This window comes from Phacochoerus africanus, chromosome 1 (genome assembly GCF_016906955.1).
Source record: "Phacochoerus africanus isolate WHEZ1 chromosome 1, ROS_Pafr_v1, whole genome shotgun sequence".
In the NCBI taxonomy this organism is placed as follows: Eukaryota; Metazoa; Chordata; class Mammalia; order Artiodactyla; family Suidae; genus Phacochoerus; species Phacochoerus africanus.
In genome coordinates this window covers 27,150,869-27,169,509 of record NC_062544.1, presented here as the reverse complement: position 1 = coordinate 27,169,509, position 18,641 = coordinate 27,150,869, and positions in this window count along the sequence as shown.

The window sequence follows — 18,641 nt, the reverse complement described above, 5'->3', positions numbered from 1 at the left end:
CTGCTTCCTTGTTCAATTAATTCAGCAGATATTTATGAAAGGCTTACCATGTGCCCAATGAGAGGGAGAGAGAAATCACAGACATCTCCTACGTTTGAGGGCTGAGTGAGTGGTGGACCACAGACAGAGATGAGAAGACCTGGGGTAAGTCATGTTTGGACTGAGATTGCTGAAATAAGATGTGTTTTTGGAGATGCAGAATGTGCAATGCCTGTTAGGTATTGCTGGGAGGTGGCCAGATGTGGGAGCTTTGGAGCTTGGGGGAGAGGACGGGAATGGTTCAGTCAAGGCACATTGGTTTCCTGAGCTTCTTTGGATTTGGATTTACCATCAGTCCTCAAGTTCTGAAATCCAAAGATTGAGGCTTTCACCCCACCCTGCAATGACCCTTCCGGAAGGAGTGTGTTTTCATCCTCTCTGAGTTTTGCTGTTAAGAGTGGTAAACTTACAGAGTAACAGCAGAGGGCGCCGTGAAACTAAACTGCTCCTAAAGCCCAGTCGGGGTTTACTTCCTACCAGATCAATTTCAGTTTATGACATATTAAAATAATGGAGAAAGGGTTTCTACCCATTCTTGGCTCATAACCTAAAATAAATCAGAATCCTAAATACTTTATCTTGAAATATCACTTTGTCCTGAACAAATAATAAATAATGCAATTAACAAATATTAAAGAACAAATGGATTTGCGCAATGTAGTTGATGTTAGAAGATTTCTTTAAATTCGCAATGATTAGCAAAGACATGACATTTCAGGAAGGATCTATTTTATGCCTAACTGTACGCAGAGTAAAATTCTGATCACATATTCTCTGGGCAAGAGCAAAGAATAAAATATGGACACTAATTGCAGTAACATGTTCCTTGACAAGTGATATTAGTAACTTTTCCTTCCCAACCTGGAGCGAAGTAGTTCTGATAATACAAGTTACTTGTAGAGCTTGAATGACATTAAAGAAAACAAAGAAGGAAATAGTAAGTATATATGCAATTCTAAATTTGTAAATAAACTTATTTCTTCATTCACTTTGCAGCTTTCTGTAGGATGACATGAGATAGCCTGCTAGTATTTGTGAAACACTTAGCACAGAGCCTGGCATGCGACTGGCACTCAATAAATGCTAGTTCCTTTCTTCTTTTGCTCCCTTTATCTATTCTCTTCTCAAATTACTTATAAAAATATTGTGTTTCCCACACAGATTAGTAACATTAAATATCATTCTCTGTTATTGATTTAGCATGTTAAGAAAGCAAAAGATAAGATGCAGGGGCTCATGGCAGAGAGGAAGTAAACTTAGATTTGAGAAATCATTCTGTGGGTGTGTTGTTGTTGCTGTTTGTTTTTGATAATGTGTAATTATAGAAATTTACCAAGATCCTTTTAAGTGGGCAATGCCCTGCTTTCAGAGCCAGTTAGCTCAGGCATAGATCAACTCAGAGACTGACTGTCGCCTTGTTATTGAATTAGAGCTATATTTTTGACAAGTATGGCAGCCACATCATCACTTTAATCACCCAATAATCCACTGTGTCTCTTTATGCTAATAAATAAAACATCCTTCGTTAAATATTTCCTAGTAAGCAATACAGACCTGTAATCTCCACTCCTATATGTTACAAAGTAAAATGATATAACAGTAATCAAATCAAATCATGTCTAAGAGTTTTATAGACAACTAATAGCTACGATTGCAGAGTGCACATCAGATACCCATGGCAGGGTGCTTTTCTCTTTAATATAATGGACTATGCATATTTCACTAACTGTCTCATGATATCAAATGAATTTAACAAGATGATTATGTAGGTCAAATTACTTAGTAAGTTCTTTTAAGAATGGCTTTTAGACCTATTATGACTTTTAATGGTGCAATTTGTTAAATGATTGGAATTTCTAGAATCCTGCCTGCAAGTGCCTGTCAGAGACACTTGCTCTGCCCTGGTGATCTATTTTTAAAACCTACTTCTCGCTTGTGGCAATTGAAACAAAAACGACCACCTGAAGACCGACTTCTTCCAGCTCAATTCCTCTTTTTCAATTATTTAAACTACTTCCGTATGCCAAATTATAATTTGAATATTCTACTTTCAAATAGCCTTCTGACCAGATTCCTTTCAACTTGATATGAAGATATCTTGAGTTCTTCCCCCCCATCAATATTAAACGTGACTCTACTTAATTTATCTCAGGAACTGTAGACAAACTATTACCGAAGTTTAAACTTTTTAAAACAGTGTTTTGGTTCTTTTATTGTACATCTGTGGTGGTAAACTTAAAGCGAAAACTAATGAAATGTGAGAAATATTCAGTGTTTGCCCTGGAAGTGTTGTCTTTATCTCAATTGTACTTGTAGCTATTTCAGTTGTACTCAGTTTAAGAGAGCCAATTCAACTATTCAAGCTGCGTTTTAAAAAATTGCCCATCAAAAATCACAGTAATCTTATTTCCTATCTTTAAAAATTATTTTATAAAGTAACTTGAAAGTGCCTTTGTGTAATCCTGTCTCAGAAGTCAAGATCCTTTGAAAACTCATCTTCCAGGTCTGATTCCTCCACACTTTACATTGAAATTCCCATAAATCTTCAAGCAGCCTTAAAATCTGAGTGCTTCCTGGTACTTCTGCTCAATAACAGACAGCCTCGTGTCCCCAAAGTTTGCCATTCTTCTTACTGTAGAGCAGAGAGCATTCTGGGGCAGAAGAAGTTCCACATGCAGCTGGAAGATGATGGTTCTGCTCTTTCTCTACCCCTAGACTCATGAGACAACCCTGTGAGAGTCCCTTGGTCCCTAGGAGCCTTTGGTCACAGCTTGGAAATGAGGCTAACAACTCTTGATTCCTGCTCCTTGGGGTCATTGTAAGGCTTAATGAGCTCATTGTGCACATTCTCATTTTCTCTTTCATGTCTTCAGTGAGTCCTAGGTAGGGGCAGAGTGAAAGTGGAATATGGCAGTCTGCTTGTATGTCTGGGTGAAAGTCACTATAGAACAGTGTTATTTAATTTTTCTACTTCTTTCAGTTCAATGGATGCAACATTCACAATCCTCTCTAAGCCCATCAACCACAAAAACTTAATTAGATATTATATCTCCTTGGTTTAAAATAGTATTTAATTTTACATAATGTGTTCAGCCAAAATATTAGGATTCCCTAAACAGAAATGTTCCCTCTATTTTTTCCCCTCGGGCTTTTATTTCAATTTTTTTGTAGCTTTTAAAAAAATTATTCTCCTTAAAGTATGATTTCGGCAGTTTCCCTCTGTGAAACATCACCAACTCCCCTGCTACCACTACTTAATTGAAGATGTAATCCCCACTTAGTGACTGTGCAGCTTCCCAGATACCAAGTGCAGCAACGGGTAAATATTAACATTCTGGTTAAATGTGTGCCGCCTCTTATTCCTTTCCCCCCACAAATTGTCTTCCTGCTCCTTCGAGTGTCATCTAAAGTGAAGTGATATTAACTGAGACCTGCATGGGGCTTAGAGCACTGGAGTTGAAATTAATGGGCAAATATCCTCCTTCCCTACACAGTAAATGAACATTCAATCTCTGGGCCATACCCAGGTGTTGGAGAGAGGCTCAGACAGAGGGAGCACACCAAGGAAGAATGCCATGCTCCAAGGCCAAATTCAAGCCCTTTCCTGGCTTGATGGACACAAGATAAATTTAAAGTAAAGTTTTCAATGAATGAACAAGCCTTGGAACACAACACCAAATCAAATCCAGCCCACACTAGCTTCTTACTGATCTCTCCAAAACAAAGTTTGGCTCTCTGTTTGAATCCCCTGGGAATCCTTGTGTTCGGTTAGTTTGCTCTTCTGTTCCAAAACATCTCAGTTCCATCTCCTGGGATGAACACGGAGGCTGATGCAGCAGGACACCCCAAGTTCCGTGGGGGACACCTAGCCTCCAACCCAGGTCACTAGAAATAGAGCCAACTCCAGGTGGAAACTTTCGAGCAGGTGGGAGTAGCTGCTTTGCCTTCCTTGCAGCAGACACGGATGACTCCCTGAAGAAACGTTTGTTTCCCAGCTGACAGCAGAGGGCGCCAGAGCCTACCACAAGGCCGAGCCACGCTGTCCCTCAGCCCCTCACCACAAAGGTGCCGCATCCGAAGGTCAGGAACATCTCGATTTCTTTATTTTTAAGAGATCTTTTAATCCCCCAGTCATTGTGTCTGTGCAAACTGGTGCTGCGAGGGAGCCTGGCTGGGGGACACCCTCCTCGTATTCTGATCTGCGTGGAGGTGGTTCCTGTGTGCAAGTCCCATTAGCATCCCCACATTTGTGTACATAGATGCACATGCAGCATTTTTTAATCAAAACTAGAAGGAAAAATTATTACATAACAACAACCTCCATCCTACGGAGGGCCCTGTGCCGGTGGTCCTACGGGGCTTGGTGAACATCTGCTCAGCATCAATCCCCCACGAAGAAATTATTCTTAACCTCATTTGAAAGACAGGTAAACCACCGGTCAGGCTGCCAAGACGACTTGCTCCAGATGACAAAAGCAGTCTCCATCAGCGAAATAATAAAGCATGGGCACGCCGTTAGCAAAAGCTTTCAGAGTCAGACAAGCATCCATTTATTATTCCAAAGAGCATTTAAGGCTGACATTAGTTATGAAGGCCAAAAACCGTGGTTAAAAGGCCGCCTCTTTCCTGAAACACCTGGGAAGCTTCCAGGCCATTAACCCTGCTCAGTGGCAGCTCCCGTTTATTCCGAAAGCATTTGTTTCAGAGGAAGATGTAGGAAGTGAGTCAGATCACTTCCCAGTCTGTCAAAATGTGGGAGATGGATCTAGTTGTGTCCCGAGCATGGGAATTCTCTCCTCATCAGAGGGGCTGTCCCAGGGGCCCTAAGGGTGCAGTCTGGCCTGGGGTTCCTCTTATAGAAGCGTTGTAAAGATTCAATTTTAGGATGAGGCTCCTTGCTGCTTTCTTCATTGTCCCTTTGCATTCCAGTGAGGGGCTCAGGGTATGGACATCTTGCAAACTCGGGTCTGTAAGCATATAACTCTCTCTACAAAGCAACTCCTTTTCTTTCCCAAGCAGCATTTTGCCACATGGCAGAAAGTTCATCTCAGTCATGGTTTCTGTGGGTTGCTCTCAGTTTGGAGAGGCTGCAGAGCATCAAGGCAAAGCCGAACACCTGTCCTCTGCCACTCTCCATGCATGCTGGCCCCTGGGGTGATGACCATTCTCTAACTTTGGTCCTAGGTCCATGAAGGATGCTGCCACAGTGTCATTCTCAACCACAAAGCCCCTCTGGATAGCTCTCTGAGCTCTTCCAGAAGCCCCCCTCCTGTGGCATATGGGAGTCATCTTACACAGCTCCTGTGCCCTCTGGGGTGCGGGACACTCTGGGAGGTGGTCTCAGGCCCATCTGTCTACTACACAGCTGTTGGTGCCACAGGGCTTGTACTTTCTCTATACTTCGAATGGGAAGCCAGGCGAGGCTGCCCTGGGACAGATTTCTCCCCCAGTCTGGGTTTCCTCCTGTCCTCGTATTCTCAGCTTCCTTTTGCTCCCTTCTTCAGGCAGTTTTGCTCTGTGCGACTCGTTACCTTCTCTCCCAGATCTGCTTAGCAGGCCCATAGTCCCCCAGAGCTTGGGCTTTGAAACTCAAAAGATTTTTCTCATCCTTCTACTGTGACATCCCTTCCCTGAGGCAAGGATGCCACCTGGTCTTGTCGACTGAATGAAGGAGGGGGTGGGAGGAGAACAGGGTACAGGGAAATACAGAGAGGAAAAAAAAGTCAGTTGAAAATTCAAATTATTATCTTAGCCCATATACAATAAAATCATTAAATGTAAATAGAGAACCAGGGATGAGGAAAATATAATAGAAAATCAAGTACAGACGAAAGAAAAGAATTTAACCTCCAGCTCACGTGGATAACATGTACCTGAACTTAGAATTTGTCTCTGAGCTTCCCAGCAGCCAAAGGGAAAAAAGAGGAGACATGGTCACTTTACATATTCTTATTTTTCAAAACAGAGAAAATATACAAATTCATCAAGAGAAATAAAGAAGATTTCTTTCACTCTAGATTTTAAAAGCATTATTACTTGGGACCTTGCAACAGTAGCCCCAGAGGAAAGATGAGGAAGTTGACATCAAGGCTATTCAGAAATGAGTCCTGGATACTCCAGACCAGAAACTTGAAGTCAGAGCAGAAGGGCTGCTTGACTGGCTTGGCGCCATACTAGCTAGATTGCTTTTCCTTCCTTCCTTCCTATTTATTCTCTTTTAAAAAAATATTTTAAAGTATTAAATGTTTGGGATTGATTTTTTTAAATATACCAGGGGGAAAAAAAAAAGAAAATTCAAATACCAGAAAGGAGCACAGTGGTGAAAAACCTATTGCCCTCCATCCTTGTCTCCCAACCTCCAATTCCCCTCCCTATAGCATCTTAAAGCCAGTTCCTCAGTCCTCCCTTCCAGGGTTGATCTGTGCCTGAGTTAAGAGTATTTAGCCCCTCTTATTTTTTTTAAATACAAATATTAGTCATTATGTACACCATTCTATACCTTGCCTTTTCACTTTGCAATCCATCAGGAGATTGTTACATTATCTGTCTGTTTTTTAAATGGTTGCATAGTATTCCAGAACATAGTTATTCTGTATGTTATTGAAAGTCCCCTACTGATATTCATTTAGGTTATTTTAAGTGGATTGCTTTTTAAAGTGATATTGCAATAAATACCTTGATGGCAACAGCAGAGCATTAAACCAAGTGCAGAACTATTCCGAATGTGGGCCCCTGTGTGACCACACAGGTTAGACACCCACAGAGCTGGTCCTGCATGTGAGCAAAAAAGAATAATGGAATGTCAGGTAACCACTAAAAAATGACAAGCCTGAGACATCCATCAGGACGGGAAAGCATACATGAAAAAGAAAATATCAAACTTTTCTTGGGTGTAGCCTGTAGCATCACAGACATGGATATGCTTGAGTTAACAGAGACCAGAGGTGTGTTGTTTTAGCATCTCAAGAAATAGAGCTGAGGTTGGAGTTCCTGTCATGGCACAGTGGTTAACGAATCCGACTAGGAACCATGAGGTTGCAGGTTCGATCCCTGGCCTTGTTCAGTGGGTTAAGGATCCGGTGTTGCCATGAGCTGTGGTGTAGGTTGCAGACACGGCTCAGATCCCGTGTTGCTGTGGCTCTGGCATAGACCGGCAGCTACAGCTCCGATTAGACCCCTAGCCTGGGAACCTCCATATGCCATGGGAGCGGCCCAAGAAATGGCAAAAAGACCAAAAAAAAAAAAAAAGAAAGAAAAGAAAAAGAAATAGAGCTGAGGCACCAAGAATTATTAGCTAAATCGTACGAACCTGCTCTGGTTAGAGGTGGCAGTTTCATAGGGTTCTACGTAGCTGACCCCACCTTGCTCTGTTCAGGTTCTCAGACAGAGACAGGGATTTGGGTGGAAGCAGTTCTTTGGCAGTGATCCCAGGAAGTGGTGGCATAAGAGTAGGGAAGTGTGGCAGGAAGAGAAGGCAGCCAATAAAATGTATGTTTTCAAGCCAGCTCCCATTGTGAACAACTGGAGCTCACTGTCCGGGAGATGTGAGAATACACGTCTCCACCCAGGACCAGGCAAGTGGAGCACCAGTCAGCCAGCTCTCCACTCATCACTGGTTGAGGGCAATGAGCACTCAGCTTCAAGGCCCACAGAGCATGCGCTGCCACAGTCATGGGAAAGCCCAGAGGCTGAGACACGGATGTGCACCCAAGGAGAAGGATGCTGCGGGTGTTCCCACACCATGTCTGGTCCCCAGGAACTCACCTCCCCATGCCCACAGCTATAGTCACCTGAAAGGATCAGCCACCTTGGGTAGAGATACGCTCACACAGGTGGCAGCATCCATGTCAGCACTAACACAAGGGACAGAAGTGCAGTAGCATAAGTCACCAGAGCAAGCACCCGCTGGGTTCACTGCTCCTGGAGCTAAGTTTACATGTTCGGCACTGCCTTGTGAAAGAAATGAATATGCCTGCTGCTGGCTAAGGCAGTGGATGCCCTGCTGGGGACTCCTGTACAGGGACCAGGGAGGAAGGAGCGGCCAGGACACTGGGCGATCCGGGAGTCTTTGCCAGATTTTCTTGTGCAGCATTTTGCAAGTAGGCCATGTATTCCACACGCGTTGGTAAGTGCAGACATGGAGATTTCCCCCTTTCTAACCGTCAAGTTAAAACTAAATGCTGAGCGAGTTAAAATACCCAAAGCCCCTATTTCTCAGAGTGTTAGTCAACTGACCTCTCAGTAAGTGATCTGCCCGTCATCATGGCCTTTCCGTCCTCTCCATGGTACGTGCGTGCTCACTCAGGGGTAGTGCGTTAGCCTTCCGCAACCCCCCCGCGATTCCCCGCCTCTGGTGGAGAGCAAGAAACTCTCTGGTTCTTTCCGTAAAGGAAGTATTGGATGCTGGAATTTGATTTTAATTTCTTTTAATCAGAAAAATCTTTCTAAGGACTTTTGAGCACTGAGAGCGTTCTAAAGGAATCAAATAGAAAAGCGAATTTAACCTGTCAGCAAGGCTGCTTTTAAAAACTTTTTAAAGTTTGGATTGGCAGTAGCCCTCTTTGTTCTTGGGAGTTGAGGATCTGCTACCTTTCAAGAAGGGGCCCCCTTTTCCAGTTATCCACTGCCTCCTTCCCTGACGACGATCTGTTCCCAGTTGCCTGTCGCCTCTCTGGAGTCAGCTGGCAGTATCAAAGCCAAGACCAAATGAAGGAGGCCAGAGGGAAACAGACTAGGGAACAGCGGGGGCGGGCGGGCAAATGCATCTGTGGTCTCGGGTATTTTTGCCAGAACCGACACTCTGCTGCCTCTTTTTTTTCCCTTGACAAGAGTCTGCTTGGTGCCCTGAATGCACCCAGACCAGTCAGTCTGTGGTTTTCTCTTCCCCTTGTTCTAAGGTCTCCTCATTCAGGAGGGCTCAGTGGTGAACTCCCCACAGCCTCAGCCCACGATCAGCTCTCGAACCCAGTGTCAGTGGGCCTCTGGGTTGGCTCCTCTGAGGCACACCTGTGAAACGGCCCATTTCTCTCTCAGCTAATAATCAGCCCCGCTATTTATTGAGCAGATAGGATGTGGTGGGTAGACACAAGCAAAGTGCGTATCATTATGCCCAAATTACAGGGAAGGAGACTGCTTCAGAGAGGTTAAGTAACTTACCCCAGATCACAGAGCTACCAGGCGAGGGCACTGGGATTTGGACCAGGTCTCATTCTCACCCCTGTCTCCCTATCAGGGGTGATGGGCATTCTTCAGTCCCCTCATCTCTGTCACCCAGGCTGCCTCATTTTGGAGGAGGTTTCTGGAGCCCAGAGCCAGCCCCCCACCATTCTGGGAACCCCTCTTTTATAGCCTGAATCTTTAGTCTTGCTCCTTGTCTCACTTTGAGATCCCCCTCCTTTATCACCATCAGAGGGACCTCCCTCAATTTCAGCATCACACAGGCTGCATAGTCTTTCAGTGCCTCAGCATTACTGCAGGATGACAGCTGACCTCCTGGACCAGGAATTCAGTCCCCGGGGAGTGGGCCCTCATCCACGTGGCTGCTCTACCTTCTAGCTAAGCCTCTCACATGCTGCCCTCCCACCCCAACGCCTGCCCGTCCCTCTTCCCATTTGGGACCACCCCTCCCCGATGGCCCTCTGTGCCCAGTCCCTGTACCTGCCTCCCTGTTGGTAGATACTCATCAACGCACCATCTGTGTGAGTTCCTTCAGGACAGGAAGCCTTTTATCGCAGTGTCCCCAGCACCAGCCATAGAGTTGCGTCCACAATACGTGATGAGGACGTTTGTTGAACCCAAAGGTGAATGAACTGACTTTGATGTTTGTGAGAAGGTACCCATACCTGGAAGGTTTCCAATGACCCTTCTCCTCTTGCCAGAGAAGGTTTATTTGTTTGGCCGCCCCCAGCATATGGAGTTCCTGGGCGAGGGATCAGATTCGAGCCATGGTTTCAGTCCACATGACCTACGCTTCAGGTGCAGAAACGCCCAATCCTATAACCTACTGTGCCGGGGCTGGGGATCAAACCCGGTGTTGCTGCCGATCCATTGTGCCACAGCGGGAACCCCCAGGGAATGATTTTTTTAATTTTTCTTTTTGTTTTTAGAGTATAATTGGTTTACAATATTGTGCCAATTTCTGATGTGCAACAAAGTGACCTGGTCATACGCACATATGTATGGATAGATAGATAGATAGATAGATAGATAGATAGATAGATAGATAGATAGACAGACAGACAGACAGACAGACAGACAGACAGACAGACAGGCAGGCAGACAGACAGACACTCTCTCTCCCAGGGAAGTTTTTGATAGCAGGTTTTCATTAAGGCAGCCAGGAGATGTCTTAGGTGAAGGACTTAGAGGGAATTAGGATTGGAAGAAAAGACAGGGAAAACTCAGCAGATTCCAAATGGTACCAAGTATGTCTCCAGACTTCCCGCCCTGTATTATGTTTCTGTGCCTGGCTCACCGACTCATCCGAGGTGCACCTTGGGGCTGGGCAGGGGCTTTTACCCAGATAATCTCCCAGGCCTCTGTCCTTTCTGCTCTCTTGCCATCTCTACTGAAACCAGCCTGCGTCTCCCACCAGCCCCCAGTCACCCCCCTACACTCTCTGCACTGCAGCCCGTCAGGGGGAGTAAATATAGCCTGTCTTTAACGTGTATCTAAATTCACTCATTACTGGTAAAGCTAATGCTGTTGACGTGTTGGGACATCCATTTTAATTATGGAAAGGGACCTCCTTATCAATTATTTAGAACCCACAGAAAATAATCCATGAAAATAAGAGAGAAAAATTAGCTCTGTCTTTTTCTTGGGAAATCTGACACAGGATCTGTCACAGAACATGTACACTCAACACATAAACACAAAATTGCACACACACGCAGCACACAGAAACACACACTCAGGTCCACCCATCACTTTGATTCCATTCCTCCAGCGTCTAAGAATGGTCCCTTTTGAAAAGGGATAGAACAGCAGAAATTAAAATGTTGGCTGTGTTTGAGAAAAACCATTGAAAAACAAACAAGAACTCTCATAGGTTGGCAGTACGAATTTGAAAAAATATTTAGTTGAAGTAACTGATGTCCCTCCTGAACTCATACTAGTCTGCAGAGCTAGTCAAAACAAAGTGAAAGATTGAGATAATTATCCAAATCATTCAGGGTAGAAATACCTTCTGAAGCATCCCAATAATTGAGATCAAAATGTTTCCTTGGGCGTTTGTCCTCTAGAGCTGCTGAGCTAAAAAGTGCCCTTGCGTGTTGCGCATGTAACAGCCGTTTTGTCTCATAAACATATTAGGTTCAACGTTTCCATGTTGGATACTGAAAACTTTAGGAAAATGCAGTAAGTTTTACAATCCTTAAGAAAATGGGGATTGAAACTTAGTGAGTTCCTATTATTTGCAAGGTATGGTGCTGGGCAGCAGAAGAAACATAAAGCAGCCTAAGGTCCTACTTAGTTGAAAGTTTCAACTTTCGATATCTTAATAGAGCTTTTTTGTTTGTTTGTTTTTCTTTTTTGGCCGCCCCACAGCACGTGGAGTTCCCAGGCCAGGGATCAGATCCGAACCACAGCTTTGACCTATGCTGCACCTGCAGCAACACCAGATCCCCAACCCACTGTTCTGAGCTGGGGATTGAACCCCTGTCCCAGTGCTCCCAAGAAGCTGTCGATCCCATTGTGCCACAGCAGGAACTCCTTACAGAGATTTCTAGTGGTTTTTTTTTTTGTTGTTGTTGTTGTTTGTTTGTTTTTAGGGCCGAACCCACGGCATATGGACGTTCCCAGGCTGCAGGTCAAATCGGAGCTGTAGCCACCCACCTACACGACAGCTCACAGCAACTCAGGATCCTTAACCCATTGAGCAAGGTCAGGGATCGAACCCATGTCCTCATGGATGCTAGTCAGATTGGTTAACTGCTGAGCCACAATGGGCACTCCTAGTGTTGTTGTTTTTTAAAATCTTAGTGTCCTACGTGTTAAAACAAACAAACAAACAAAACCCTTTGAGAGGTGTAAACTGAATTGGTGGTAGGACTATGGGTCACTTTCTTTTTCCCCTCACTGATCTCCCACCTCTTAAACACTTTTATAATTTTTGGGTTTTTCTGGCTTGTCTATGGCATGCAGAAATTCTCAAGCCAGGGATTGAACTGGAGCCCCAGCAGTGATAATACGGAATCCTTAACTGCCAGGCTACCAGGGAACTCCTGTTATTATAACTTTTGACTTAATTCAAAACATTTATTTATTTTTTAAAAAAATGTTTTTGTTTTTTTTTTGTTATTATTTTTTACCATGGCATGCAGCAGTTTAATGTGGGATCTCAGCTCCCAGACCAGGGATTGAACCTAGGCTGCAGTGGTAAATGTGCTGAGTCTTAACCACTAGAACACCAAGGACCTCCCAGTTTTCAAAAAATCTTTAATTTTTACAAATGACAACATGATACGCCAGAAAGCAAAAGCCTCCACCCACTCCAGTATTCCTTCCTCAGCAGTAACCTGAGCAAACTGGTTGGTGTGTCTCCTTTACATTTCTTGTCCTATGATGATACAAGGCACACCTGCATTGTATGTTTTCTTTAAATGGGATATTATATCATATAATATATTTTATACACACACACACATATATATACACACACATATATTTATTATTTGCAAGTAAACTTTTCCACTCAGTAATGCATTAGGGACAACTTTCCATGTCATTATCTATCAATTTCCCCTATTCTTTTTTTTTTTTTTCTTTTTAGGGCCATACCCAAGGCATATGGAAGTTCTCAGGTTAGGGGTCAAATCAGAGCTGCAGCTGCCAGACTATGCCACAGCCACAGCAATGCTAGATCTGAGCCGTGTCTGTGACCTACACCATAGGTCATGGCAACGCCAGATCCTTAATCCACTGAACAAGGCCAGGGGCCAAACCTGCATCCTCATGGATACTAGTCAGTTTCATTACTGCTGAGCCACAGTGGGAACTCCTCCCCCATTCTTTTTGATGGCCTTTCTATACTATGGCCTTTCACTCCATAGTAGGAGTGGTTTCATTTTATGTGACCAATCTCTAAATGGTGATATCCAATTTTTTCTTCTTACAGTCACTGATGTGATTAATGCCCAGGTGTATGTAACTTTGAACACTTATGCTATATTCTTAAAATGACTTTAAAAAAAAATTGAGGTGAAACTCACCTAACGTATAGTTATCTGTTTTAGCACATACAGTTCAGTGGCATTTAGTGTATTCGTCATGTTGTGAAACCACCAGATCTTTGTAGTTTCAAAACTTCTTCATCACTCCAGAAAAACGCCTCCGACACATTAAGTAATCATCCCAATTCCTTCCTTCTCTTTTCCCATAGAACCATTCATCTCTCTTTGGTCCCTATGGATTTACCTTTTTTGGATGTTTTGTATAAGTGGACTCATACAATATGCGGCCTTTTGTGCCAGGTTTCTTTCACTTAGTAGCATGTTTTTGAGGCTCATCCAGGTTGTGTGCAGTATGGGTACTGCCTTCTTTTCTATGGCTGAATAATATTCCATTGTGTATAGACCACAATTTGTTTATCCATTCATCCACTGAAGGACGAAAAATCCTTCTCAGCGGGAAAAGTCAGGAAGAGCAGTTTGTCCCAAGAGCCTCAAAGGTGGCTCTGGTCTCAGGTGTTACTTTTCTTTTTCTAGAAGCCACCTAGGCCATTTTGCTCCATATGCTGGAGAACTTTGGTCCAAGAACTTTTGTTTGTTGTTTTTCTTTTATCTTTTAATCAAGAGTAGAATAAAAGAGTCATCAGCCCTCAAGTGCCTCATGATATAGAGTTTCTCAAATTGGAGAGAAATTGAGAAAGTAACTGGCTTGGTCAGTTTTTATTACACGGGGTAGGAAAGAATCATCTCACGGTACAAAGGAATCCACCTACTCCTAAGACCTGGCCCTTGGGGGCTAGAAAGATGGCAACAGTAATAACCCTTATACGTCAGCCAGGGGGGTGTGGGCTCGGTGGTAGGGAGGGGGGTGACTTCCTACAAGCCAACAATACATCTGTCTAGGGGTAGTGTTTCTCCCGAACGCTGCAAATGGCAGCTGATTTGTCTTTCCTTTTCACTCCTTTTTGCCTCGGTCCCTTAAATCCTTTTAAAAGGACCTACTGTGTGCCAGACACCAAAGATACAAAGAAGGTAAGAAATGGCCCCTGCCCTTGTGAGCTGATGTCACAGAGGGAAGAGGGGCACATAAAGTAAGAACGTTGCCCCTTTGGGGTAAGCAGGACAGTGGAAAGATGAGAATGCACCACCCCATTGCGATGAGAAGGGAAGTATCCAATTGCTTGTCTGGAGGCCTGCTTGGCTGACATCATGGACCAAAGGTGCAGGTCAATAGAGTGGGTTGCTGGCTGTCTCCTTACATCGGTACTGCCTTGCAGGAGACAGTGCTCCAGGTCTCCACACACCCGAGTTCAAATTCTGCCCCACTCACTAGCTGCATAACCTCAGACAAGGGCCTTCCCCTTCCAAGGGCTTTGCTCCTGACCCGCTAAAGGACAGTGCTAGCTCTCAGCCATGAAGATTAAAACAGACGTGTGTAGGCAAATGGGGCCTAACAGATGCTCAGTAAATCTCATTCTTTTCCCAGTTCTGCGTTGACCCATTTCCCCCCATAGGTTTTGAACTAAAGAAGTACAGCCTCTCAAAGTCCTGTTCTCAATTGGGACTTGAGACCAGTGGTGCCCCTGGAAATGTCTCGAGGGGTGAGCCGGGGTGGGAGGGTCTCAGGCTGGCCTGTGCCCCACTCCTCCTTTGCAGAAATCTTCCTCATCCATGTTCCAAATTCCCCTTCCTTGGTGTGAACTCTCTCTCCCTCTCTCCAGCTCCCAGCAAACCTCTTCTAGAGGCAGAGCCTCTCACCCCCAGCCCATGCTCCCAGGAGCTCCGGCAGCTCCTGAGAATCACCCAAATCTGGCCTCCCACAAAAGGCTGAAGCCACGGTCATCCTCTCCTGACAAATCGCGCCCGAAGCTGTTAAGATCTCTTCTGTTAGAACTTTTTAACGGTGTCATAAATCTTTTATTAACATTTGGTATTATACTAATTAAAACTGTTCTCTGTATGTATTATTAATTTCCCTAGCACTTCTTGCTGGGGTGACGTTTTTAGCCAGCTAAGCAGAATGTAGCACAGTAAATAAGAAGAAACTCATTTCCAGACAATTAGCCTTGCAGAAAAATAAGTTGGTTAATGGAAGGCATGATGATTACAAATTTTACCTAAATAAACAGGGTATCTTAATGGTAACTCTTCAAGCTAAGTAAACAGATTGGGGTGGTAATGTCCTAAGCAATACTTAAATGTAACTGTTTAATAAATTGGTAAATTACTCATTTCATCTTAGAACAAAATGGTAATACTGTAGTAATAACCTAGTATATATTCCGTAAATATGAAGCATTATCACTTTAGCTCTGTAGAAATCACCACAGTGATATGTCAGCATTGATCTAAAACTGCAGCATTTTATCTCAAGTTTATTACCCATTTTTGAGAATCGCTGAGATTTTCAGAGCATAATGGCAATAAAAGAAGAATTTAAAAAGCGCTTTAATGTGCATAAGTTAATCAGAGGTATCCTCGGGGGGAAAAGGAAATTTGGTAAAACATGAATTATAAGCATCATTTAAACTTACTTTGGACACTAGAGATAATAAATGGCACCATAATTTAGAAATAGCTTTTAACATCAATGACGGTAAGTACCACTTTACTGTTCATAAGAATTGCAGAGCAATGGTGCTGAGGCCAATTTTATTAGCCATTTTTTTCTTTATAAAAGCAATCCAGCCCTTTCCACAACTGAGGAGACAGGAACAAGAGTTACGTGCTAATATGCAAAATGCATTTAAGTTTTTTGAAATAGAGGATAATAAATTGTGCCAAAAGATAGAGTCTGGAGACAAATGAATGATCATTTAAAGAGAATAAGGCACTCTCAGAGTTTACATATTTGGGGAAACTTGATAAAAAAAAAAAGCCAACAAATTGTTCATACATTTTCTCATTTGCCAGAGCATGCGGGTGTGCTTTCAAATCTGAGAGATGAAGCCATAAATCCCAGCGATTGGAAGATGCTGCAACAGAAATATATTTTTGTAAATTGTCGCCCTTGACAAATCATTTTTAAACAACACAGAATGCAGGTTCAACCTCCTCTTCAGGTGCCCAGGCAACCCGCCTGCAGAGAAGCCCCAGACCCTGACCTCTGCTTACCAAGCACAGCCTGACGGGATAGGGTTGCTGGCAGGTGCACAGCGTAAAGCCAAGCAGCCCAAGCTGTGGGTCGGACAGCCGCCAGGACTCACTGAACCACCTACTAAGCACCCAGTGCACTGAGCATCATGGGGCCCCAGCAGAAGCTTGTCTGGTGCAGCGTATGGCTAGGCTGGCAAAATCTGGCTTTTATGAGAGAGACAAATTCAAGACGTCAGCTCCATACCCTGCCTTTCAGGATTCAGTAACTCCAGGTTCAAGATCTTTTGCTTTGCACCTGATGGATGTGAGGACAAACAAAACAATCCACCTTACTTGATCTTTTTAAGACCTAGATGCAGTTGAGCAACGCAGATGTCCACCCTGTCCTGCTTTTGAACATGAATGTATAACAGGCTCAGGGGTCTTCATCAAAAGCAGTTCCTTCTGGAGGTAGGTGGGGATGGACTCCAACAGAGCAGCTGAGATGGGGGGGTGACAGGAGGAGGTAATTCCTGGACTCTCCCCAAGGGAGGGAAGCAAGGCTCTTTGCTGCGTGCCTGCAGGCAGAGAGCAGGCCGGCAGGCCTTCTGACCACCTCCCCTGGTTTATCTCTTTGTGTTTATCTCACCTCCAGAACATCAGTGTCCTCTCACTAGTATCACTGATGTTCCTTCCCGCAGAGAGACTCCAGGAGGCATCAGGTCTGCCTGGCCTCCTCGCGGGAGGAGCCACACTTTGGGTGTGAACTCAACCGCATAACTGTACCATGACTTCATCTCCACGGAGCAGCCCAGCTTTGGTCGAAGTGCTCAGTTTTGGAAAAAGATTGGAGCATCCTGGGCTGGTAGGTGGAGAGCAGTTGCCTTCAGGCAGCTGTGTACCTTTGGGCGAATACACATTCAAGTTGCTGAGGCTTAGTGTTCTCATCTGTAAAATGGATGGCAAAACTGTTTTATAAGATGAAGAGGATGGAGTGAGAAAAGGTACATAATGTTCTGCGTTCAAGCGCTCGGCTCTTATTAGGTTCCCCCCTCTGGAGTCAAAGCTTCTAGATTCCAGCCTGTACTCTATGTGACATCACTGCGTTATTTAACGTCCCCAAACCTCAAACTTCTCACCCTCAAAGTGCGATCCACTTCCTAGGATTGTTTCAAGGGTTAAATGCGATCACTTGGGTAAAATGCTTAGTCCACTGTCTAGCCCACAGTAGGTGTTCTAGAAACACTACTTACTATCATTTTAACTAAATAAATATGTACTTGGCAGTTGCGGTGTGCCAAACAATAACCACCACAGTAAACAGAAGCCTGGGGAAGCAGCAGAACACCTGGTTCCTCTGATGAAGAATAATCTAGATGCTCCACAACTAGTCAATAGCCATTTCTAGAAGATTCTCTGCAGGGGAGACACTGCAGACTGAGGTGAGTCGGGATTCTAAACTCTGACATAACTGGGTTTGCATTTCTGCTCTGTGCTTAATGTCTGACCATAAGCAAGTTACTCATCTTCTCTGGATTTGCTTCCTTCTCTTTGTGAGAACAAGAACAATTTATCTTGTGAAAATTAATCTACCACTAATAAGAAGAACAGTAAATGTATCATAGCACTTGTCCTGCGTTAGGCTCCTGGTGAGATGCTCAGTGGATTATGTCATTTAGTCCTCCAAAACCCCTGTGAGGAAGAGCTAGCCATACTGAGTACAGATGAGGACACAAAGGCTCAGAGAAGCAATGTAGCTTTTCCAAGGTCACACAGCTGGTGAGTGGCAAAGCCAGGATTTTAACCCAGGCCTTTTTAGGCCCCATGTATGTTGTGGGCATTTTGGCCCAGAGGCAAACCACAATTAACTACTACCCGTCTTCCCTGAGCTGAAAATCCTCAGGGTCTGGCAGCTGAGGGCTACACCATGGCTCATCAGCACCCACAGGGGCTCACTAGAGCCTGTTCCTTGGCTTGGGTGGGGGAGAGGGCAGTAGAAGACCCCTGAATCTCAGATGAAGTGCAAGACCAAGCACCTTCCAACCACCTTCACGGGGCTCAAAGGAGAAGTAACAGAAGACAGTAATGGTAGCAGTAGAGCAGCAGCAGCAGCAGCAGCAGCAGCAGCAATACTGTTGTAAATACCACCCAGGATGTTCTGGTTTGTGTCAGAAGTTCTTTGGGGATGATATTCTTCAAACCATTCAGAATTCCCTCTGGTAGTCACACAAAGACATTGGCTTTAATAAGGAGGTGGGAGGGGCCTCAGTGGGTCACAACCCATGAGCTGGAGTCAGTGCCCTTGGGTTGAAGTCAGGGCCTTCAAAGTCAGAGTGGCCTTGGGAATGTTGTGTCATT